General features: G+C 38.6%; 1 protein-coding gene across 2 annotated transcripts in view; it reads left to right on the forward strand.

Moving 5' to 3' along the window:
• Positions 1–27996, forward strand: part of LOC106092931 (ephexin-1) — a 186998-nt gene that overhangs the window by 64917 nt on the left and 94085 nt on the right. The window lies entirely within an intron of this gene.

The raw sequence follows: 27996 nt of genomic DNA on the forward strand, positions 1-27996 counted from the left end.
CAAATTTTACCAAAATCGGACAATAAATGTGGCTTTTATGGCCCCAAAACCTACAACCAAGAGATCGGTCTATATGGCAGCTATATCCAAATCCTGACCGATCTGTGCCATATTGCACAAGTATGTCACGGGGCTTAACTTAACTCAGTGTCCCAAATTTCGGCGACATCGGACAATAAATGCGCCTTTTATGGGCCCAAAACCTTAAATCGAGAAATCGGTCTATATGGCAGCTATATCCAAATCTGAACCAATCAGGGCCATGTTAAAGAAAGATGTCGAAGGACCTTAGACAACTCACTGTCCCAAATTTCAGCAAAATCGGATAATAAATGTGGCGTTTATGGGCCTAAGACCCTAAATCGGAGGATCGGTCTATATGGCAGCTATATCTAAATCTGAACCGATATGGGCCAAATTGACGGAGGATGTCAAAGGATCTAACACAACTCACTGTCGCTATTTTCAGCAAAATCGGATAATAAATGTGGCTTTTCTGGGCTTAAGACCCTAAATCGAAGGATCGGTCTATATAGCAGCTATATCCAAATCTGAACCGATCTGAGCCAAATTGACAAATGATGTCGAAGAGCCTAACACAACTCACTGTCTCAAGTTTCATCAAAATCGGATAATAAATGTGGCTTTTATGGGCCTAAGACCCTAAATCGGAGGATCGGTCTATATGGCAGCTATAACCAAATCTGGACCGATCTGTTTCAAATTAACGTAGGAAGTCGAAGGGCCTTACACAATTCGCCGGTTCAAATTTCAGCAAAATCCGATAATAAATGTGGCTTTTATGGGCCTAAGACCCTAAATCGGAGGATCGGTCTATATGGCAGCTATGACCAAATCTGAACCGATCTGGGCCAAATTAACGTAGGAAGTCGAAGGGCCTTACACAACTCACTGTCCCAAATTTCAGCAAAATCGGATAATAAATGTGGCTTTTATGGGCCTAAGACCCTAAATCGGAGGATCGGTCTATATGGCAGCTATATCCAAATCTGAACCGATCTGGGCCAAATTGACAAATGATGTCGAAGAGCCTAACACAACTCACTGTCTCAAGTTTCATCAAAATCGGATAATAAATGTGGCTTTTATGGGCCTAAGACCCTAAATCGGAGGATCGGTCTATATGGCAGCTATAACCAAATCTGGACCGATCTGAGCCAAATTGACGGAGGATGTCAAAGGATCTAACACAACTCACTGTTGCAATTTTCAGCAAAATCGGATAATAAATGTGGCTTTTATGGGCTTAAAACCCTAAATCGGCGGATCGGTCTATATGGGGGCTATATCAAGATATAGTCTGATATAGCCCATCTTCGAATTTAACCTGGAACTATGGACAGAAAAAGAATCTGGGCAAAGTTTCAGCTCAATATCTCTATTTTTAAAGAATGAAGCGTGATTTCAACAGACAGACGGACTTACATGTCTAGATGGTCTTAGATTTTTACGCTGATGAAGAATATATATACTTCATAGGGTCGAAATTGGATATAGGATCGAAAATGCATATGCCCCCATCCTTCAGTGGAGGGTATAATTAAATGTTTTTTTCGAAAATTGGGTAAAACTTTAAAGTTTGTAGTGGTTTTTATATTTTTTTATACCCCACTAGTCGAACCGGGCCCACTGCGCCTTCTTTCACTCTCTAATATCTTTCTAGGGTGGCGACACTACGCCTTGAATGCGGATATCGAATTCGTGCCATTGTAGCCTATGACGTTGAATCCGCGTTTGAATCCTGGCGAGAACATCGGACAAAGCGGTGTTTATCCCTTCTTAATGTTTGCGACATTTGCGAGGTACAATGCCATGCATGGTCATTTAAAAAAAAAATCCCCCAGAGGTGTAGCACTGCGGGACGCGGTTCGGAGTCGGCTATAAAAAAGGTCCCTTATCATTGAGTTTAAACTTGAATCGGAAAGCACTCATTGATATGTGAAAATTTGCCCCATCTCGATTCCTGGTGGTAATGTTCTTCCTAGAGTAATGTTCGCATTAGGAGAGGGATGGCAGCTCAGACATTTCGACTCAAATATGGTTATCATATTCGTGCTGCACTTCCAAATCCCTTTAATTTGAGCCCCATATTGCCATGGCCGGTAAATATGAACGGTTTGTAGGGTGTTTTGGTGCTGGGGCGTCCACCGGCACTTAGCACTGAAATTAGATTTCGTTTTCTATTCTCAACGGAAATGAAGCTCAGTTTAGGGGGTGCTTTAGGGCGTATCCCAAAACACTTGGCTCCAAAATTGGATATCACACTCGTTTTCTACTCTCAAATACCTTTAATTTGAGTCCAATATTGTCATAATGGGTCAAACAACCCATTTGACATATGTTTAGAAGGAAAAGCGCCACCTAGACTTGAACGCAAATTTTAATGTCATATTTGTAACCTACTCCTTAATACCTTTCATTTAAGTCCCATAATGCCGTGGGTCCCATAATATGCCCATTGGGGTGTATTTTAGGGATGGGCGACCTCCCATTACTTGGACCTAATGTTTTATGCCATATTTGTAATCTACTGCCCAATACTTTCCATTTGAGTCCAATATTGACATTAACTTATATATATATCTGTTTAGATGAGTATTGGGGTTAGGGGGATCCGCTGGGTAGTTGGACCCAAATTTACAAATCATATTTGTAACCTACTCCTTAATACCTTTCATTTAAGTCCCATAATGCCGTGGGTCCCATAATATGCCCATTGGGGTGTATTTTAGGGATGGGCGACCTCCCATTACTTGGACCTAATGTTTTATGCCATATTTGTAATCTACTGCCCAATACTTTCCATTTGAGTCCAATATTGACATTAACTTATATATATATCTGTTTAAATGAGTATTGGGGTTAGGGGGATCCGCTGGGTAGTTGGACCCAAATTTTAATACCATATTCGTTATCTGGTCTCCAATACCTTTCATTTGATACCCTGATTGTGCCCATCGGACCAATTTCGGATACGGGTGGCGTTTTTGGGATAAGTGGGAGGGTCCACCTCCACCTGATATCTAAAAATTATATATGTTTCCTTCCATACACACCTACACAATCTATGAAAATTTTAAGAAAATCGGTTAAGCCATATAGTCATAATGGGTCTAATAGCGTTTTTGAGGGGTGGCGTGACCCCCTACACTTCTATCTGATTTTGTGTGCCAGATTCGCAATCTACTCCCAATTACCTTTCATTGGAGCCCCATATTGAAATGAACATCCAATATGTCTGTTTGGGGGAATTTTGGGGTTGAGGTGGTCCGACGGGTTCTTAGACTAAAATTTTAAAACCATATTCGTATTCTACTCTCCAATACCTTTCATTTGATACCTATATTGTCCCAATCGGAACACATTTGATTTTGGGTTGTTTTTTTGCATAAGGGGGAGGGTCCGTCCCCCTTACGATATATAGCCTATGTTTCCTTCCAGACCAACCTATTTACATAATATGCGAAAATTTGAGAAAATCGGTTCTGCCGCTTTTCAGTTCATATGGAACAAACAAATCGAATCCCATATATCCCTGATTGGATAATGTGCTCATTTCGGGCGTTTCTGTGGGGGTGGGTTGACCCCCTATACTTCAACATGAATTTGTATGCCAGATTCTTTATCTACTCCCGCATACTTTGCATTTGATACCCATATTGTCCTTATCGGTCCACTTTTGATTTTGGTTGGTGTTTTTGGGGTGATAACGGTGGAGAGTCCGCCCCCTTCCATTATCAATAAATTATAAAGCCAATTCCTACTTCCTGACCATTGTAATCTACTCCCGAATACCTTTCATTTGAGTCCCATATTGTCATGATCGTCAAATAAACCTTTTTAAAGGGGGTTTGGGGCTGGGGCGGCCCCCCAGGTACTTGGACCCAACTTTTCTTATAAAATTCGTACTCTACTCTTGAATACCTTTTATTTGAATCCCACATTGTCCCGATCGGTCCACTTTTATTTTTGGTTAGTACTTTTGGGGTAAGGGGGAGGGTCCGCCCCCCTCCCGCTATCAAAAAATTATATAGTCTATGTTTCCTTCCAAGCCAACCTACACAATCTGTGAAAATCTCAAGGTAATCGGTTCAGTAGTTTTTCAGTCTATACGGAACAAATAAACAAAAAATGGAATTTTATATATAAAATACCACCGCTGTGGGAAAGGATATTATAAGTTTATGCATTTGTTTGCAAGGCTAAGAAGGAGAAGAGCTGGATCCATTGATACTTATACCGATCGACTCAGAATCACTTTCTGATTCGATTTAGCCATGTCCGTCTGTGAGTCCATGCATTCTTGTAATCGAGGTAAATGTCGTATTTGTTGTCCAATCATCACGAAATTTTGTGCATGCCACTTTTTTGGCCCAAGGACAAACGCTATTAATTTTGATAAAAATCGGTTCAGATTTGGATATAGCTCCCATGTATATATATCGCCCGATTTGCACTTAAATAGCCGTAGTAGCTACAATTTTCAACCGATCTGCACAAAATTTGGTACGGATTGTTTTGTTGTTGATATTAACATAGATTTCATCAAAATCGGTTCAGATTTGGATATAGCTTCCATATATACGTTTCGCCCGATTTGCACTTAAATGGCTGTAGTAACTACAGTTTTCAACCGATATGCACAACATTTGGCACGGGATGGTTTGTTACTGACCTTAACATATCTGCATGATTTCATCAAAATCGGTTCAGATTTGGATATAGCTACCATATATATGTATCGCCCGATTTCTATTAAATGGCCGTAGTAGCTACAATTTTCAACCGAACTGCCCAAAATTTAGCATGAAATGTTTTGTTACTGATCTTAACATATCTGCAAGATTTTATCAAAATCGCTTCAGATTTAGATATAGCACCCATATATACGTACCACCCGATTTGCACTTAAATGGCCGTAGTAGCTACAATTTTCAACCGATTTGCCCAAAATTTAGCACGGAATGTTTTGTTACTGATCTTAACATATCTGAAAGATTTCATCAAAATCGGTTCAGATTGAGATATAGCTCCCATATATATGTATCGCCCGATTTCCACTTAAATGGCCGTAGTAGCTACAATTTTCAACCGATCTGCACAAAATTTGGCACGGACAGTTTTGTTACTGATCCTAACATATCTGCTAGATTTCAAAAAAAATCGGCTCAGATTTAGATATAGCTCCCATATATAGGTATCGCCCGATTTGCACTTCAATGGCCGTAGTAGCTACAATTTTCAAAAGATTTATTCGAAAAAAATTCGGTTCAAATATTGATCTAGGGACCCCCTAAAGTATATATATTCTTGATCGCCTCGAAATTCTGGTTCGAACTAGCCACGTACGTCCGTCCGTCTGTCGAAATCACTATAGCGTTCGAACCAGTGGACCTAGCCGCTTGGCATTTTGCACAGATACTTTGCATTGCTGTAGGTCGTTGGGGATTGCAAATGAGCCATATCGGTTCAGATTTGGCTATAACTCCCATATAAACCGATCTCCCGATTCGACTTCTTGAGCTCCTGGAAATCGGAAGATCGGTTTATATGGGAGCTATATCAGGTTATCAACCGATTTGGACCATACTTAGCACAGATGTTGGAGGTCATAACAGAACACCACATGCAAAATTTCAGCCAAATCGCGGCATTCAGGGGCTTAAGAAATCAAATCGGGAGATTGGTTTATATGGGAGCTATATCTGAATCTAAACCGATATGGCTCATTTGCAGTTTCCAACGACCATCTGTGCAAAATTTCAAGTGGCTAGCTTTATGCGTTCGATTTTTATTGTGACGGATGGACGGACATGTCTAGATCGACTATTTCTAGTTTTTACAAACGGAATGACTAGATTAGTATACCCCCATCCTAGGGTAGTGGATACAAAAAACCAGATTAAAAATTTTTTTCAATTTCTTCTCTGCATTTATTCGATTAAGATAAATTTCCCATTAGTAATTCTAAATTTAAATATTATCAAAAAAATGTTTTATTCCTACTTACAAAAAAAGAAACTGCCGCATGTTTAAGGCAACGCACAAAAACTTTCTCTTTAAGATTTCAAAGCCCAGGTTTTTCTGCTGTGGTAAAGAAAAGTAAATAAATTAAATGAACAAAATAAATATTCATGATCGTCTAGGTTCGACAAGTAGTTCATAATTTTCTATGAAAGCGGTTATATGTGTGAAGGGAGGATAGGGGCCTGTGGCCCCATCATCAAATGGTGTTAGAAGCCAAATGATGCCAATGGAGAATATAATAGGCAAATAGACAAAACAAATATTACATAGCATTTTTAAGTCACTCGGTCAATATTACACAAATGCACAGAGGGAAAAAGTTAAACCAACAAAAAAGCACGCGGCTGAGGTGTGAGATTTTGCCATCTGTCATAAATGAGAAAAATCATTGATGGAAGCCAAGAGTTTAGGTATGGGATTTGTCCGTCTTTCCCTGCCTTCGATATTGGTATTGTAAATGATTTGTTAATTTTTTCCAATGACCATTGATTGTAACACCTAGGAAAAAGGTGTTAAATCAACACTAAATTATTAACCTAATTTGTTGTAAAAAGTTTGTTTTTTTTTTCGTCTCCTCGCAGTGCCTACGGCGCTTCAAAGATAAACAAGTCAACAGTCACAATTGCAGCTTTATGTGTCATTTGCAAAAATATGTTAACGATACAAATAGCGACATATTTATGTGAGTTTTATTTGGTTGTTGTTGTTGTTTTAATTGCTATTTATATTCGTAGGAGCTGAGCTGTATGAATTGCTAATACAAAATACCTCAACAATTAAAATGTATTGTGTATGCCATGCTGCTACTACCAGTCATTGTTATTTTATTGACAAAGACTTTGGTGAGAAGATGGCCAACCAGCCAGTTCCTTGTTTCGTCGTTGTGGATGACATCTCTATGGAACAATACCTTAGTCTACAAAACATGTGTGCAGATGATGCAAACTTTATTTTCAATATGGAATTTGAAGTAGGTCTCTCACCTCAAAAGACAAACAACAACAATCGATGACTTGGCAGGTGACACCTTATCCCAATTTCATTGAAAGCGGATAAAATTGTGCCTTTTTTGCAACCAAAACCTTAATCCGGTAGATAAGTCTATATGCATAGACATACAGGGTGAATGATGAATATTGCTACAATGATGAATATTGCTACATTTTTTTTTCGGTGTATGGAATACATTTTTCTTTTATTCATGTTAAATTAAATTATTAAATTATTATTAATTAAATTAATTAATTAATTAATTAAATTAATTATTAAATTATTATTATTAAATAGAAAAAAAGTTATTACATTTTTTTTTGGTAGCGGCTTTCATCAGCCACCCTGTATGTCTATTCAAATATAGTCGGATGTTTAGCATATCAGGCTAGGATGAAGAGTGTTCTACAATAACTCACTGTTTTGAATTTTACTGAAGTGGAGTACAAACTGCGTTTTTATAGGTTCAGGACCTAAAACACGATTTTGGTCTATATGACTGCCATATCCAATCAGTAAGGAAAGTAAAAGTCGGCCGACTATATTATACCCTACACCACCTAGTGCATGTGATACTTTTTATATGTAGAACTTATCTCGAAATCTAGTCATCGGACGAAAATTGTGAATTGTACAGCCTTAAACGGCCATATCGGATGAAAGATATATATGGGAGCTATATCCACTTCTAAACCGATTTTTATGATTTTATGCTCACATATGGAGCATGCACCTCATGCAAAATTTTGTAAAGATCGGACCAAAATTGTGGCTTCTACAGCCTTAAAAGGCCAAATCGGATGAAAGATATATATGGGAGCTATGTCAAAATCTGAACCGATTTTTATGAAATTTTTGCGCATACATTGATACTTTACAAAAACGACTTCACGCCCAATTTGTTGAAGATCTGAAAAAAATGTGGCTCCTACAGCCTTTAAAGGCCAAATCGGATGAAAGATATATATGGGAGCTATATCTAAATCTGAACCGATTTTGATGAAATTTTCCACATATGTTAAGATCAGTAACAGATCAGTCCGTGCCAAATTGTGTGCAGATCGGTTGAAAATTTTAGCTACTACGACCATTTAAGTGCAAATCGGGCGATACATATATATGGGAGCTATATCTACATCTAAACCGATTTTGATGAAATTTTCCAGATATGTTAAGATCACTAACAGAACAGTCCGTGCCAAATTGTGTGCAGATCGGTTGAAAATTTTAGCTATTACGACCATTTAAGTGCAAATCGGGCGATACATATATATGGGAGCTATATCTACATCTAAACCGATTTTGATGAAATTTTCCAGATATGTTAAGATCACTAACAGAATAGTCCGTGCCAAATTGTGTGCAGATCGGTTGAAAATTGTAGCTACTACGGCCATTTAAGTGCAAATCGGGCGATACATATATATGGGAGCTATATCTACATCTAAACCGATTTTGATGAAATTTTCCAAATATGTTAAGATCACTAACAAAACAGTCCGTGTCAAATTGTGTGCAGATCGGTTGAAAATTGTAGCTAGTATGGCCATTTAAGTGCAAATCGGGCGTTATAAATATATGGGAGCTATATCTAAATCTGGACCAATTTTTATGAAATTTTGCACACACATGGAGACGTCAAATAAAACACCCTATGCCAAATTTTATAAAGATTGGTAAAAAATTGTGGCTTCTACAGCCTTAAACGGCCACATCAGATGAAAGATATATATGGGAGCTATATCTAAATCTGAAACGATTTTCATGAAATTTTGCGCATATACTGAGACTTAACAAAAACGACTCCACGCCAAATTTTGTGAAGTTCGGACCAAACTTGGGGCTTCTGCAGCCTTAATAGTTCAAATCGGATGAAAGATATATACGGGAACTATATCTAAATCTGAACCGATTTTTATGAAATTTTTCAGATATGTTAAGACCACTAACAGAACAGTCCGTGCCAAATTGTGTGCAGATCGGTTGAAAATTGTAGCTACTACGGCCATTTAAGTGCAAATCGGGCGATACATATATATGAGAGCTACATCTAAATCTGAACCGATTTTTATGAAATTTTGCACACACATAGGGACGTCAAATAAAACACCCTATGCCAAATTTTATAAAGATTGGTAAAAAATTGTGGCTTCTACAGCCTTAAACGGCCATATCGGTTGAAAAACATATATGGGAGCTATATCTAAATCTGAACCGATTTTTATGAAATTTTCCACACATATGTAGACCTCAAATAAAATACCCACCGCCAAATTTTGCAAAGATCGGACGAAAATTGTGGCTTCTACAGCCTTAAAAAGTCATATCGGATGAAAGATATATATGGGAGCTATATCTAAATCTGAACAGATTGTTTTCAAAATCAATGGCGTTTGTCCTTGGGCCAAAAAAGTGACATGTGCAAAATTTCGTGACAATCGGACAACAAATACGACCTGCACTTTGATTACAAGAATACATGGACTCACAGACGGACAGACGGACATGGAGAAAGTGATTCTGAGTCGATCGGTATACTTATCAATGGGTCTAGCTCTTCTCCTGCTTGGCGTTGCAAACAAATGCACAAATCCAAAATACCCTGTACCACAGTGGTGGTGTAGGGTATAAAAATGGGCCGGCACGGGATAACTATGAGCTTCAGACAGGTTCATATTCGGATATAGCTGCCATATAGACCGATTTCTTGATTTAAGGTCTTGGGCCCACAAAGGCTCATTTATTGTCCGATGTCGTCGAAATTTGGGTCAGTGAATTAAGTTATGCCCCTGGACATACTGAATCAATATGGCACAGATCGGTCTAGATTTTGATATAGCTGCCATATAGACCGATCCGCCGATTTAGGGGCTAAGGCCCATAAAAAAAATTTATTATCCGATTTTGCTGAAATTTGGGACAGTGAGTGGCGTTAGGCCACTCGATATTCGTCTTAAATTTGGCAAAGATCGGTTCAAATTTGGATATAGCTGCCATTTAGACCGATTTCTCGATTAAAGGTCTTGAACCCATAAAAGTCGCATTTATTGTCCGATTTTGCCGAAATTTGGGACAGTCAACATTCTTCTTTAATTTAGTTCAGATCGGTCCAGATTTGGATATAGCTGCCATATAGACCGATCTCTCGATATAAGGTTTTCAGCCCATGAAAGGCGCATTTATTGTCCGATTTCGCCGAAATTTTGGACAGTGAGTTGTGTTAAAGCCTTCGACATTCTTCTTTAATTTGACCCAGATCGGTTCAGATTTGGATAAAGCTGCCACATATACCGATCTCCCGGTATTGACAGGAATTTGAAGGGATCTACCACAACTCACTGTGCCAAATTTCATCGAATTCGGGTAATAAATGGATCTTTTATGGTCTCAATACCCAATATCGGGAGATCGGGTTGCCGGTCTAAGGGCAGCTATATCCAAATATGGTCCGATCTGAATCGCACTTCATAGAAGTGAATGGGGGTTCTACCAGAACTCACTGTGCCAAATTACCATTTTATTGCCTCAAGACTTTAAGTCTAGAGATCGGTCTATATAGCGACTATATACAACTAAAATCAGATTTTGTGAGATCAGAACAGAAGATGAGTGGAAGATTTGGCTCTTCTTCCACTTCATTTTGTGGAATTGGAAGAAGAGAGTTATGGCATGTCTATAAGGACAATTTAAGAGTATAAAAGAAAGAGTTAAGAGGATCTACACGAGAGGGGATTGTGTGAAATAAATTGAGGAATTAATACCTCAAAACTGCGGAAGCTGATGGTCAAGGATTCCCCTTATACTGGTAACTCAAAGAAGCCAGAAGGAGAATGGACGAATTCTCCACACGATACGCTCCTTCATTTGTTGTAGACGCACTCTCCTGGCTGCGAGTCAGCGGGTCCGGAGGATAGGGGTCGATTACTGGCTTAGGTGTATGGCCATAGAGGCATGGGGCGCATTAATATCCGCACCCTCTTTTCAAACTTACCTTATGTCACGTACCCCCGTAGGTGGTCGCTCCACCCTTTCTCTGGAGTGGCAATTGATGCTGGCGGGCGCTGGCTGCTGGCGGTTGAGCTCCGGCTGTGGCTCAGTGGATGGGGCGCGGTTCTTTGCCAACACCTATTGCCAAAAAGGAGGGACAAAAAAAAAACTAAAATCAACCAGCTTGTGGATGGACAAATACAGCGGGTACGTAAACACTTGGAAATTAAACACACAGGACAATGTCTTTATCGGTTCGCTGGCATGCCGGTCTTCCATGGCATGCCTCGGCCTAACCCTCCCCAAACCATGGTACTCCCGTGGCCCACTACATCGGAGTACCCCAAGGTGACACGCTACTCTTACTAACCTATTGGTTGCCCAAAAAGTAAATGCGGATTTTTTAAAAGAATGGAAATGCACTTTTCATAAAACTTAGAATGAACTTTAATCAAATATACTTTTTTTTACACTTTTTTTCTAAACCAGGCTAAAGTAACAGCTGATAACTGACAGAAGAAAGAATGCAATTACAGAGTCACAAGCTGTGAGAAAATTTGTCAACGCCGACTATATGAAAAATCCGCAATTACTTTTTGGGCAACCCAATAGCTGCATATTTCGAGGTGTTACAAACGGAATGACAAACTTAGTCTACTCCCATTCTATGGTGGAGGGTATACAAAATGTTGTTATACCAACATGGCACCTTCATCTCATGTTTTCTTGATTTAGTGCCATATTTTCCCTATACAGGCACAGTCACTTTCGTACATTTTGCATTGAATCTTAGTTCACTTCCACACATATGTCTGCCAGTTTGTCTGGCTTGGCATTATTTTCCGTTTCTGTGTACTCGCGGCTAAAATGGGAAAAAACAGAAAAATCTACATTTAAACCAAATCCAAATATGTCAGACATACATAAAACAAATAAAATGGCATTTATGACAATCATGTGGCTTATGATGATTAAGAAAGACAGATTTTATTCATTTTTCTTTTGATATGGATGCCAATTGTTCTTGGGATGAATACAAAAAAAAAAAAAAAAAAAACACTGAATGGTCAAAACAGATATCTGAGTAGGGCTTTCGTATGTAAATGATTAAAATAATAAAAATTGATTGAATATTGAATAACTTTGAATGGATCATATTCGAGGAGCCAAGTAGGTTGGTAACAATGGCATGTGGAATACGATTTGTCATCTAAAGAGAGAAGACAGATGGGCTGGCCTTAATGCAATGTCACCTTTTGTGGAAAGACAAACGTGACGATGAATCGAATGACCGGATGTACAAGGTGTCTCTCATACCTTAGAGTAATTTGTGTTTGTTTGTAGGTTTGTTTGTTTGTTTGTATGTTTGTGTGTTCTTTATAGACTCGGAAACGGTAGAACCGATTTTCTTCAAATTTTCACAGATCGTGCATAATGATCCCGTGGTGAAAATAGGGTACTACATTTTTCGATATCTGAAGGGGGGGCGGACCCTCCCCCTTACCCTAATTTTTAGAAACGCCAGATCTCGGAGATCTGGTGGTGCGAAATTTTGTTTGCTCTCATATAGTACCCTAAAAATAAAAATTTTTTATCCAAATTTCGGATGGGGCACCTAGGGGGGCTGCCCCGCCCTAAAACCTACCAAACGTATATTTAGACCAATCACGACAATATGGGACTCAAATGAAAGGAATTTAGGATAAGAAAACGTATCTGATATCCATTTGTCGAACCAAGTGCTAGGGGGACCACCCCAATCCCCAAAACACCCCTAAATCGGACATATTTACCGACCATGGCAATATGGGACTCAAATGAAAGGTATTTGCGAGTAGACTACGAATCTGATATCCAAATGTGGGACCCCGTTTCTGGGGGGTGGACCCCTTCCCCAAAACACTCCCCAAACAGGACTTATTTACTGATCATGGGAATATGGGGCTTAAATAAAAGATTTTTGAGTGTAGAATTAGAATCTGATATCCAAATATGGGACCAAGTGTTGGGGGGGCCGCCTCTCCCCAAAAACCTTCCCTAAAGGGGACACATTTACGACCATAGCCACATGGGGCTCAAATGAAAGGTCTTTGGGAGTAAAGCACAAATCTGATATCAATATTCGGGAAAAGTGTCTATGGGGCCACTCCACCCCCACATCACCACTCAACCCCCAAAACATCCCTATATAGGACATATTTACCGACCATGGCAATATGGGACTCAAATGAAAGGTATTTGCGAGTAGACTACGAATCTGATATCCAAATGTGGGACCCCGTTTCTGGGGGGTGGACCCCTTCCCCAAAACACTCCCCAAACAGGACTTATTTACTGATCATGGGAATATGGGGCTTAAATAAAAGATTTTTGAGTGTAGAATTAGAATCTGATATCCAAATATGGGACCAAGTGTTGGGGGGGCCGCCTCTCCCCAAAAACCTCTCCCAAAGGGGACACATTTACGACCATAGCCACATGGGGCTCAAATGAAAGGTCTTTGGGAGTAAAGCACAAATCTGATATCAATATTCGGGAAAAGTGTCTGTGGGGCCACCCCACCCCCACATCACCACTCAACCCCCAAAACATCCCTATATAGGACATATTTACTGATAATGGCAATATGGGACTCAAATGAAAGGTATTTGCGAGTAGAATACGAATCTGATATCCAAATGTGGGACCCCGTTTCTGGGGGGTGGACCCCTTCCCCAAAACACTCCCCAAACAGGACTTATTTACTGATCATGGGAATATGGGGCTTAAATAAAAGATTTTTGAGTGTAGAATTAGAATCTGATATCCAAATATGGGACCAAGTGTTGGGGGGGCCGCCTCTCCCCAAAAACATACCCCAAAGGGGACAAATTTACGACCATAGCCATATGGGGCTCAAATGAAAGGTCTTTGGGAGTAAAGCACGAATCTGATAACAATATTTGGGATAAGTGTCTTTGGGGCCACCCCACCCCCACATCACCACTCAACCCCCAAAACATCCCTATATAGGACATATTTACTGATAATGGCAATATGGGACTCAAATCAAAGGTATTTGCGAGTAGAATACGAATCTGATATCCAAATGTGGGACCCCGTTTCTGGGAGGTGGACCCCTTCCCCAAAACACTCCCCAAACAGGACTTATTTACTGACCATAGGTTTTTGAGTGTAGAATTAGAATCTGATATCCATATATGAGACCAAGTGTTTGGGGGGCCGCCTCTCCCCAAAAACCTCCCCCAAAGGGGACAAATTTACGACGCTCAAATGAAAGGTCTTTGGGAGTAAATCACGAATCTGACAACAATATTTGGGATAAGTGTCTTTGGGGCCACCCCACCCCCACAACACCACCCAAATGGTAAGTATTTGCTGACTTTTGCAATATGAGACTCAAATAAGAGGGTTTTTAGAGTGGAACACAAATCCGATATATATTTTCAAGGCCAACTCACTGAGTGGCCGCCCATCCCCCAAACACCTCCCAAGCCGGTCACGTTTGCCGAGTATGGAAATATGGGGCTCAAATTGAAGGTATTTGGGAGTAGACCACATATCTGATATCAACATTAGAGACCAACTGTCTAGGGGACGTCTTACAACCATAAAAACCCCTAAATAGGACGTATTTGCTCATCACGACAATTTGGGTCGTAAAGAGAGTGGAACTAAATATTCATAGTTTTTAGGGCCAATACCCCAAACCGGACATATTTGCTGACTTTTGCAATAAGGAGTTTAAATGAGATTTAAAAACGAATTTGATATCCAATTTTGAGGCCAATGGCAATATGGGGTTCACATAAATGATATATAGATATATGAGAATAGAGCACGTTGCTGATATATTTTCCGGGCTTAGTGTTTGGGGGACCACTCCAATCGCCAAAACACCCCTAAATCGGGCATATTTACCGACCATGTGGATGTCGAGCTTAAATGCAAGGTTTTTTGGGGGGAGAGCAAGAATTGATACCCATATTCGGGATCAATTTTCTGGGGGTAAACCCCTTTCCCAAAATACCCCACAAGCAGCAATTTTTTAGTGACCATCGCAAAATGGGGCTCAAATAAAGGTATTTGGGAGTAGAATACGAATTTGATATCCAAATTTAGGACCATGTATTTAGGGAATCACCCCTTCCCCAAAACATCCCGCAAAGGGGTGTGGTATTTAAGATTAGAAAACGTATTTGATAACCTACAATATTTTGGGCCATGTGTTTTGGGGGTCGCCTCATCGTGTAAACTCCCCTAAGCCAATGGCAATATGGGGTTTAAATAAATGGTTTTTGAAAGAAGAGCACGATGCTGATATTTTTCAGGGCCAAGTGGCTGGGGGACCACCTCACCCCTAAATCTGATATCATGGGAGTATCGGGCTGAAATAAAGTATTTTAAGAATGGAGTACACCTTACATCCAAACTTAAATTCGTAGACCATTAAAGATCATATGGGATTCGGACAAAGGCACTTATATTGTTAAATTGTTGGTCAAGCGATATACTATTTTCGTAGCATGGTATTTCATTAAAATCTCCTTAATTGTCGAAAATAAATATTCAAAGGAAACTTTTGTTCCATATAAAGTAAAAGAAGGCGCAGCGAAGCGGGCCCGGGTCAGCTTGTTTGCCATAAAAAAGCAATTTATGTCAATTCTATAAATTCATATTTTAATCAGATGTTTAAAGTTATAGATTTAACAAGCGTTTTAGTTTTTAATTTTTTTTTTGCTCAGAAACGTCTTGACTGCCCATGAGTTTGTCTAATATATGATTACATCAGTTTTAGGCCTTTCTAAAAATGTAATCAAATTGAGGTTAGCATATTAAGGTTGTAAGCGTTAGTGTTTGTTTGCCTTCCATGAATAATCATTGTCATTTAAAACATGGAAGATGGAGGGGGCTGTGATTTGGAGCCAAAAAGTCACAGTGTGTGATGTAAAGGCGCATTTGCATCTAAATTGTGTTTTCATTACATGACTTGGTTTAATTGGCGAAATGTGGTCATTGCATTGTTGAATTACTTAACCTAACACCAAACACTTTGTTATAGCCATATCATCATAGAAGGCGAAGAATGTAGATTTTGTCATTCTAGTGTCTTTATGTCTGTCTTTCCGTCTGTGATTAGTCGTTTCTCACGAAATTTCGCACGAAATGTTCTCTTAAGACTCTTAGCGTAACTTGTGAACACAAAAAGCTAACCGCTAGGAATTTTGCAGACATATTTTCTATGACGTTGAACGCTTGCGTTCGAATCCTGATGACAACATCAAACCATCAATCAATTGAAAATAAGTATGTTTTCAATTAAAAAACCAGTAAGGAAGGGCAAAAGTCGGGGGGTGCACATTGTATTATACCTTACACATACCCTATAAATACAACATGGGAGCTATGTCCAATTCTGAACCAATTTTGATGGACCCCGGCGAGCAAATATGTCCAAACTGTAACAACTACGGGTGACAAATGACAACATTATTGCAAATTACCCAAAATCTGACGAACATATATAAGGGAGCCATATCTAATTCTGAACCTATTTCGAGCAAACTTCTTAGAAAGTGTGGTAGTCTCGATGAAAGCGTTGTGCAAAATTTTGGCAAGATTGGTTAAACAATGCGCTTGCGATGGCTCTTGGGGTGAACATCTAAGTACATATATGACACCTATATCTAAATCTGGGCCGAATTCTATAAAATTCTCCAGTTATATAGAGAGTCATAAGAAAGTCGTTCCTGCAAAATTACGAGAGAATCGGTTTCTCAAGAGAAAGATAGATAGACCCATTGATAAGTATACCGATCGACACAGAATCACTTTCCGATTCGATTTAGCTATGTCCGTCTGTCTGTCCATGTGTTCTTGTGATCTACAGTTCGCATTTGTTGTACGATTGTCATAAAATATTGCACAAGGCCCTTTTTATACCCTCCACCATAAGATGGGGGGTATACTAATTTCGTCATTCTGATTGTAACTACTCGAAATATTCGTCTGAGACCCCATAAAGTATATATATTCTTGATCGTCGTGAAATTTTATGTCGATCTAGCCATGTCCGTCCGTCCGTCCGTCCGTCCGTCTGTCTGTCGAAAGCACGCTAACTTCCGAAGGAGTAAAGCTAGCCGCTTGAAATTTTGCTCAAATACTTCTTATTAGTGTAGGTCGGTTGGTATTGTAAATGGGCCATATCGGTCCATGTTTTGATATAGCTGCCCTATAAACCGATCTTGGGTCTTGACTTCTTGAGCCTCTAGAATGCGCAATTCTTATCCGATGGGAATGAAATTTCGCACGACGTGTTTTGTTATGATATCCAACAACTGTGCCAAGTATGGTTCAAATCGGTCCATAACCTCATATAGCTGCCATATAAACCGATCTGGGGTCTTGACTTCTTGAGCCTCTAGAGTGCGCAATTCTTATCCGATTGGAATGAAATTTTGCACGTAGTATTTTGTTATAATATCCAACGACTGTGCCAAATATGGTTCAAATCGGTTAATAACTTGATATAGCTGTCATATAAACAGATGTGGGGTCTTGACTTCTTGAGCCTCTAGAGGTCGCAATTATTATCCGATTTGCCTGATTTTGAATTTTGTACGACGGATTCTCTCATGACCATTAACATACGTGTTTATTATGGTCGGAATCGATCTATAGCGCGATACAGCTCCCATATAAATCGATCTCTCTATTTTACTTCTTGAGCCCACAAAGGGCGCAATTCCTATTCGAATTGGCTGACATTTTACACAGGTCTCCAACATATAATTTAATTGTGGTCCAAACCGGACCATATCTTGATATCGCTCTAATAGCAGAGCAAATCTTTTCTTATATCCTTTTTTTGCCTAAGAAGAGATGCCGGGAAAAGAACTCGACAAATGCGATCCATGGTAGAGGGTATATAAGATTCGGCCCGGCCGAACTTAGCACGCTTTTACTTGTTTGGTTTAAGAACGAACGTTATTGATTTTGGAAAACATCGGTTCAGATTTAGGTATAGCTTCCATATATATTTTTCATCCGCAATGGTCTTTTTAGGCTGTAGAAGCCACACCTTTGGACCGATCTTTACAAAATTTCGCGCGAAGTGTTTTATTCGACGTCCTCATGTGTATACAAATGTGTATTTCGTCAAAATCGGACCAGATTTAGATATAGCTCCCATACATATCTTTCATCCGATATGGCCTTTTCGGGCTGCAGAAGCCACAATTTTGCTCCGATCAGTAGAAAATTAGTCCAGAGGTGTTTTATTTGACGTTTTTATACGTGTGCAAAATTTCGTCAAAATCGGACCAGGTTTAGATGTAACTCCCATATATATCTTTCATCCGATACGACCTTTTAGGCTTCTAGAATCCGCAGTTTTGGTCCGATCTGTACAAAATTAAGCACAAGGTGTTTTATTTGACGACCTCTTGTGCATACAAAATTTCGTCAAAATCGGGCCAGCTTTACCTATAGCTCCCATATATATCTTTCATCCGATATGGCCTTTTAAGGCTGTAGAAGCCACAGTTTTTATGCGATTTTAACAAAATTAAGCACGAGACATTTTATTTAACGCCCCAATACGTGTGCAAAATTTCATCAAAATCGGTCCAAATTTAGATATACCTCCGACATATATCTTCCATCCGATATGACCCTTTAAGGCTGTAGTAGGCACTATTTAGGTCCTATCGTAAGAAAATCTTACAAGTTTGTATTTAATATTTCGATACGTATGCAAAATTAAAGTCTAAATGTAACACCTCGAAATATTGATCTGCGACCCCATAAAATATATCTATTCTTGATCGTCTCGACATTCTGATACGATCTAGCCATGTCCGTCCGTCTGTCGAAATCACGATAGCGATCGAATGCGTAAAGCTAGCCGCTTGAAATTTTGCATAGATACCTTATGTTAATGTATGCCGTTGGGGATTGCAAATGGGCCATATTGGTTCAGATTTGGATATAGCTTCCTTATAAACCGATCTCCTCGATTTAACTTCTTGAGACCCTGGAAGTCGCAATTTTTGTCCGATTTGGTTGAATTTTTGCAGGAATTCAAATGGATCTGCCAATTTGAATTCTTGAGCCCCTGGGATCTACAATTGTTGTCCGATTTAGCTGAAATTTTGCACACAATGTTCTATTATGACTTTCAACCACTGTGCCTAGTACGGTTCAAATCGGTCTATAGCCTGTTATAGCCCCCATATAAACCGATCTCCCGATTTGATTTCTTGAGTCCCTGGGATCCACAATTTTTGTCCGATTTAGCTGAAATTTTGCACACAGTATTCTATTATGACTTCCAACAATTGTGCCAAATACGGTCCAAATCAGTCTTTAACCTAATATAGCTCCCATATAAACCGATCTCCCGATTTGATTTCTTGAGTCCGTACAAGCCTCAATTTTTATCCAATTCGGCTGAAATTTTGCATGTGGGTGTTCCATTATGTCTTCCAACAACTGTGCCAAATACTGTCCAAATCGGTCTATATCCTGATATAGCTTCCTTATAAACCGATATCCCGATTTGACTTCTTGAATCCCTGGAAGTCGCAATTTTTGTCCGATTGGGCTAAAATTTTGCACGCGGTGTTCTATTATGACTTTCAACCACTGTGCCTAGTACGGTCCAAATCGGTCTATAACCTGTTATAGCCCCCATATAAACCGATCTCCCGATTTGATTTCTTGAACCCCTGGAAGCCGCAATTTTTGTCCGATTGGGCTAAAATTTTGCACGCGGTGTTCTGTTATGACCTTTAACCACTGTGCCTAGTACGGTCCAAATCGGTCCATAACCTGATATAGCTCCCATGTAAACCGATCTCCCGATTTTACTTCTTGAGCCCCTGGAAGCCTCAATTTTTGTCCGATATAGCTAAAATTTTGTACGCGGTGTTCTGTTATGATTTTCAACCACTGTGCCAAGTACGGTCCAAATCGGTCTATAACTTTATATAGCTCCCATGTAAACCGATCTCCCGATTTGACTTCTTGAGCCCCTGGAAGTCGCAATTTTGGTTCGATTCGGCTGAAATTTTGCACGCGGTGTTCGGTTATGTTTTCCAAAATATGTTTCAAGTACGGTCCAAATCGGTCTATAACCTGATATAGCTCCCATGTAAACCGATCTTCCGATTTGATTTCTTGAGTCCCTGGGATCTACAATTGTTGTCCGATTTAGCTGAAATTTTGCACACAGTGTTCTATTATGACTTTCAACAACTGTGCGCAGTACGGTTCAAATCGGTCTAAAACCTGATATAGTTCCCATATAAACCGATCTCTTGATTTTACTTCTCGAGCCCCTGAAAGCCACATTTTTTGTCCGATTTGGCTGAAATTTTGCATGCGGTGTTCTGTTATGACTTCCAACAACTGTGCGAAGTTTGGTCCAAATGGGTTTGTAACCTGATATAGCTCCCATATAAACTGATCTCGCGATTTGACTTCTTGAGCCCCTGGGATCCACAATTTTTGTCCGATTTAGCTGAAATTTTGCACACAGTATTCTATTATGACTTTCAACAATTGTGCCAAATATGATCCAAATCAGTCTTTAACCTGATATAGCTCCCATATCAACCGATCTCCCGATTTGACTTCTTGAGCCCTTACAAGCCGCAATTTTCGTCCGATTTGACTGAAATTTTGCATGTGGGGTTCTGTTATGACTTCCAACAACTGTGCCAAATACGGTCCAAATCGGTCTATAACCTGATATAGCCGCCATGTAAACCAATCACTCGATCATCCTTATTCGGTTCCTAGAAGCTTTAATTTTGCTGTTTTGACAAAAGTTTGGTATTGTAATATAAAATTATGCCCTAGAACTAAATTTTATTTTGTATACATTTTTAGCAGAATCCATGCTAGTGGGTTCCCAAGATTCGACCCGGCCGAACTTACCACGCATTTATTTGTAGGATATTTTTTCGTCCATATGTCGTTATACAATTTCTTTTTTTTTTAGTTTCTCATATAAATGTCAATGTACTACAAGCCTAAAAATACACCAATTATAGAAATATTCAATGGTTAGCAACTTTACCGTTAACATCTTTCTTCGATAAGCCTTGTATAAGCCACAAACAACAAGCGATCATAGATAAATTGGTAATTGATACTTTTTGACCTCAAGCCACGGAAGTTGGAAAGAACCGAACAAAAGTGTAAAGGCGTAAAACCGCGATAAAGAATTTTCAATTAAAGTCGAAGACGTGCCAAATCAAGCAAAGTCAATGAAAAATGAAATGTAAAAAAAAAAAATTGCAAAAAAACCAAAAACAAAAACAAACCACACAATAGCGACGTGCAAAAACGTAGAAGGAAGACAATAAAAAAAAAATCAAATTGAAAAAAAAATACTGAGTTTATAGAGACCAAAGCCACCCAGTGCAGGGAAGTAATAAGGAAGAATTTCTACACCAGTCTCCCTTTCTCTACTTGAGCCAACTAAAAATATTCTCTTAATTTTGGTATACTATGAGACAAACAAACGAATGAGTTAAGTGAACAATGGATTGAAAAAAGTCTAAGACAGACAAGAAAAAGTTTGAACAAGCCCAACATTCACATTCACTGATTTAACCAATTTATATTCAAAGCAAATATTCCGTTCGAAGATTTTTGGATTCACAAAAGTAACACAATTAAGTCCAATGGGAGATTAACCCGATAGCAGACTGACAGTATTTTTTTTTTCTGAGTTTCTCATGTTGCTTTATTGTCCCAACCTTACTACAGACTCTTCTGATCTTTTTGTATGATCAAAGATGCGTTATATTGCGGCGATTGTTGGCATTGTTTTTTGCATGAACATCAATATTTCTTACGCTTTATTGTTTTGTGTATACGATGCACAGTGGTTTTGGTATCAAAATATATCATTTGTTTTAAAATTTCCATTACACATGGGTCTTTTGTTGATGTCAATCTTTAAAAAACCCATTTGGATTTGGAGTCTTCAGAAAATCTGTATCTGTTGACTAATAAACCGAAATGGGAATCAAGAGCAAAAATATTGGGTTGCCCAAAAAGTAATTGCGGATTTTTTAAAAGAAAGTAAATGCATTTTTAATAAAACTTAGAATGAACCCATTTGAATTTGGAGTCTTCAGAAAATCTGTTTGTGTTGCCGACTAATCCGAAATGGGAATCAAGAGCAAAAATATTGGGTTGCCCAAAAAGTAATTGCGGATTTTTTAAATGAAAGTATTTTTTTTTAAAGAAAGGATTTTTTAAAAGAAAGTAAATGCATTTTTAATAACACTTAGAATGAGCCCATTTGAATTTGGAGTCTTTAGAAAATCTGTTTCTGTTGACGACTAATCCGAAATGGGAATCAAGAGCAAAAATATTGGGTTGCCCAAAAAGTAATTGCGGATTTTTTTAAAGAAAGAAAATGCATTTTTTATAACACTTAGAATGAACCCATTTGAATTTGGAGTCTTCGGAAAATCTGTTTCTGTTGACGACTAATCCGAAATGGGAATCAAGAGCAAAAATATTGGGTTGCCCAAAAAGTAATTGCGGATTTTTTCAAAGAAAGTATTTTTTTTAAAAGAAAGGATTTTTTAAAAGAAAGTAAATGCATTTTTAATAAAACTTAGAATGAACCCATTTGAATTTGGAGTCTTTAGAAAATCTGTTTCTGTTGACGACTAATCCGAAATGGGAATCAAGAGCAAAAATATTGGGTTGCCCAAAAAGTAATTGCGGATTTTTTAAAAGCATTTTTAATAAAACTTAGAATGAACTTTAATCAAATATATAATTGCCATTTTGTTCGATAACCTTTTGCCATCTTCCTGGCAAATTTAGTATTCCACGCTCATAGAACTTCTGGCCTTTATGGCCTGCAAAAAACTAAACCAAGTGCGATTTTATAGCCTCATCATTGCCGAAAGTTTTACCATTTAAGGAGTTCTGCAAAGATCGAAATAAATGGTAGTCTGAGGGTGCAAGGTCAGGGCTATATGGTGGATGCCTCAAAAGTTCCCAGCCAAACTCACTCAGTTTTTGGCGAGTGACCAAAGATGTTTTACCATTTAAGGAGTTCTGCAAAGATCGAAATAAATGGTAGTCTGATGGTGCAAGGTCAGGGCTATATGGTGGATGCATCAAAAGTTCCCAGCCAAGCTCACTCAGTTTTTGACGAGTGACCAAAGATGTGTGCGTTGTCCTGGTGAAATATAACACCTTTACGATTGACCAATTCTGGTCGCTTCTCCTTGATGGCTGTATGCAATTTGTCCAATTGTTGACGGTAAACATCCGAATTAATCGTTTGGTTCCTTGGAAGCAGCTCAAAATATGCCACACCCTTTCAATCCCACCAAACAGACAGCATAACCTTCTTTTGGTGGATATCAGCCTTTGAAGTGGTTTGAGCTGGTTCACCATGATCGTTTTCGACTAACGTTGTTGTAAACAATCCATTTTTCATCTCCAGTTATGATTCGTTTTAAAAACGGATCGAATTCATTGCATTTAAGGTGCATATCACAAGCGTTGGTTCTCTCCAAATAGGTGTCGCACTGCGGCACGCCATTCGGACTCGGCTATAGAAAGGAGGTCCCTTATCATTGAGCCTAAACTTGAATCGGACTGCACTCATTGATATGTGAGAAGTTTGCCCCTGTTCCTTAGAGGAATGTTCATGGGCAAAATTTGTTGTTGTTGTAAACTTTTGTGTATCCATAATTTAGGGATCTTCTGTTGACGTCAATGTATCTTCTGTTGACGCCAAATGAAAGATAGGGTCTTTATCATGGAGACAATCAAAGTTAGACGGCATTGCGATGCGATACAGAAGTAGAAGCAAACAGATTTGGATAAATTTTTTACTAACCACCATTCAACAGTTCTGGTCTCATGTTTATCATGGATCTTTCTGTAAGCGTGAAACATTTTTTTTTTTTATTTATTAGCACATCATTTTAAGCGGATTATTTTATTTTTTTTTTTTTTGTTATAATTGTTTTGTTGACTTATTTTCTTTGCCGGCCCATTATTTGGCTCTCTTTTGAACTGTCTTCTTTCTGTTAACATCTTTGTTATGTATGTTGTGTGGTCAATAAAAGGTTTAAAATTTTATTTTTTGTGTGTGTGTTTCGTTTAAAAACGCTTATGTCAAATTATTCTGGCCATGCCTTCCAGACCAGTTCGATGATTGGCTACAAAATACTTAAGATGGTATTACATAAAACACATATAAATGAGGGGAAAAAATTGAAAATTATCGTTATTTGAGGTCGCTGACGTCTTAGGCAACAAAGTGCCATTTAATAGGCGGGAAGAGGAAAAATCGAAAACTAGTAAAAATGAAGGCAATCAGGAAACGTTATAAGCTCAGTGTATGACACCAAGTCAAATGTTGAAATGACCTGAAACAAAGTGGTATTTGTTGTGTTATGTTTTTCTTTAGTGTTTCTGCATAAAAATCAAGTAAAAAGGTGTTAAGTTCGGCCGGACTGAACTGCATAAAAATAATAGTGGTTCACTGAAAAAAAAACAAATATAAAGGCGTTAAGTTCGGCCGGGCCGAACTTTGGATACCCACCAACTCGGGTATACATGTAAACTACTTTTTGTCATAATCCGGTGAAAAATGCATAATTTATGCTCCCATTGCAGCTAAAACGAAATATTGTTCGATTTGAACCAAATTCGGCACGGAACTTGAGTGGTCTAATAAGTACAATTCATTGCTCAATTTTGTAGAACAAAATATTGGTCCTTTTGGTAGCTATATCCCAATATAGACCGATCTGAACCATATCAAACTCACATGTCGAAAAACATAACATAAGTCACTGTGTCAAATTTCAGCGAAATTGGATCATAAATGTGCCTTTTATGGGGCCAAGACTTTAAACCAAGAGATCGGTCTATATGGCAGCTTTATTCAAATCTGCACCGTTCTGGGCCAAATTAAAGAGGGATGTCGAAGGGCCTAATACAAGTCTCTGTCCCAAATTTTGGCGAAATAGAACAATAAATGCGTCTTTTATGGATCCAAGACCAAAAACCGAGAGATCGGTCTATATGGCAGTTATATTCAAATCTGCACCGATCTGGTCCAACTTGCAGAAGGATGTCGAAGACCCTAACAAAACTCACTGTACCAAATTTCAGCAAAATCGGAAAATAAATGCGCATTTTAGGGGCCCAAGACCTTAAATCGAGAGATCGGTCTATATGGCAGCTATATCTTAATCTGATCCGATCTTAGTCAAATTGAAGAAGGATGTCGAAGGGGCTAACACAACTCACTGTCCCAAATTTCAGCGAAATCGGACAATAAATGCGCCTTTTAGGGGCCCAAGACCTTAAATGGAGAGATCGGTCTATATGGCAGCTATATCCGAATCTGGACCCATCTGGGCCAAATTTCATAAAGATGTCGAGGGGCCTAACACAACTTACTGTCCCAAATTTCGGCCAAATCAGACAATGAATGTGGCTTTTATGGGCCCAAAATCATAAATCGAGAGATCGGTCTATATGGCAGCTATATCCAAATCTGGACCGATCTGGGCCAAATTGCATAGAGATATCGAGGGGTCTAACACAACTCACTGTTGCAAATTTCGGCGACATCGGACGATAAATGCGATAATATTTCGATGTGTTGCAAACAAAATGGCAAAATGTATCCTTCCGTAGTGGGTATAAAAATATTTAAAACTTCAAATTTTAACAAATGATAAAAAATTTAAAGAAAAATTTCACATTATGAAATATTTTTTACTTGACATTAAGAAACTTTTTTCCGAAATGGTAGTATGCAAGTTGCAAATTTTTCTATGAACATAGCCGAGTACGAACGGTATGCCGCAGTGCGGCACCTCTTTGGGGAAAATTTTAACATGGGTTTTATGCATGGCATAGTACCTCGCAAATGCCGCCAGCTGGGCAAAACCCACACGGACATTTTTATACCCTGCACCATAGAATGGAGGTGTACAAATTTCGGCATATAATAACCTGAAATATTTTGCAAACATTTCATTAAGGAACAAGGGCAAACTTCTTACATATCAATGAGTGCTGTCCGATTCAAATTTAAGCTTAATGATAAGGAACCTCCTTTTTATAGCCGAGTCCGAACGGCGTGCCGCAGAGCTACAGCTCTTTGGAGAGAAGTTTTTACATGAAGTTTTACAATGTCATACCATTTTTATACCTACCACCATAGGATGGTGGTCCAATGATTAGTATACCAATCTAGTCATTCCGTTTGTAACACCTGGAAATATTTATCTGCGACCCCATAAAGGATATAAACAGATGTAGTCCCCATATAAACCGATCCCCGGATTTGACTTCTTGAGCCCTTAGAAGCTTAAATTTTCATTCGATTTAGTTGAAATTTGGAACAAAGACTTGTGTTATGATTTCCAACATCCATGCCAAGTATGATCCGAATCAGTCTGTAATCAGATATAGCCTCCATATAAACCGATCCCCGGATTTGACTTCTTGAGCCCTTAGAAGCTTAAATTTTCATTCAATTTAGTTGAAATTTGGAACAAAGACTTGTGTTATGATTTCCAACATCCATGCCAAGTATGATCCGAATCGGTGTATAAACAGATATAGCCCACATATAAATTGATCCCGGATTTGACATCCTCAGCTCTTAGAAGCCTACATTTTTAGTTGTTTTGGCCCAAAAGTCTATCTATCTAAGTTTTTTCCTAATCCGTCAATATGTGGATATAGGCTCCCTAAGTCATCAGCCTTAGGACAAAAGTCGCCAGCGTTAGAAGGGGATAACTTACTGCAGAAAATTTTTGTCTAATGCTCACGCCAGGAATCGTACCCAGGCTTTCAGCGTCATTAGTGGACTAGCCTCTGCGCTGCTAACCAACTGCAGTTCCCCAAATATTCATCACCTAAGCCCATCACTGACACTAACAAATTAGTCTTTCCTATTTTTCTATGCAAATCATATCCTTTAAACTAAAATTTTCGTGCCTTGAATTTTAAATGCCTTTCATGGCATTGATGTTGGCATGAGTGTCTTTAAAATCACAAAATCACAATGAGCATGTAATTCAAACTGGCCAGACGCATAAGCGGACGCATTACCAACCATGAATTGATAAAGCATTGATTGAATACCAATTAAATAAAAATATTGACGTATTTCTACTATTCAATGTTCAATGGTTGGTTTTTCACAATTTGTTTATAAACAAAGACCCAAAGAGATAACATAACAACAACAAAAATTCCCAAATGCCATAAACTAACAAAGTGTGGTAATTATGGATTGCATAGAGTCTATGGCAAAATATGGCGTTCAAGCTGAAAACAAAAAAAAACATTAAACACGAGGTTTTGCCCACCTTTTTTTGCTGCTGGCCAATGTATTGAAGATTAGCTTAAATCATTTGTTAACCGAGGTTATTATTTGAAAAAAAAACAGAACAGCTATCCCGTCCAGAGAAATAGTGGTGTAAAAGAAACCTCAAATAACAAATCATCATAAACTAAATGTTGATCAAGTCTGTGAAGAGGCAAAACCTTAAAAAAAACGTGCCTCATGTGAAGCCAGACTAGAATTTCGACAAAAAAAAAAGAAAACAATTTTTTTACACGCTTAGTTGTTTTTGTTTGATTAATGCGTTCATCAACACATTCCCCAAGAGACGTGCTCAATTTTAAATAACATTGATTGGAATACTTGAAATTGATATTCAATCAATAATTTTGAGAAAGGTCATAGTACAACACATTATTATGCCTTGTAATAAACACAAAATGTCGAGCTCATTACCAGAGACTCTTAAGGTGAGCAAAAAGACATCTTGACAACCCATCACCCATGAATAGCATTTGTCTAGTTCTTTACCCAGTATCTATTGGGTTGCCCAAAAAGTAATTGCGGATTTTTCATATAGTCGGCGTTGACAAATTTTTTTACAG

Source organism: Stomoxys calcitrans, chromosome 1, assembly GCF_963082655.1.
Source record: "Stomoxys calcitrans chromosome 1, idStoCalc2.1, whole genome shotgun sequence".
Taxonomy (NCBI): domain Eukaryota; kingdom Metazoa; phylum Arthropoda; class Insecta; order Diptera; family Muscidae; genus Stomoxys; species Stomoxys calcitrans.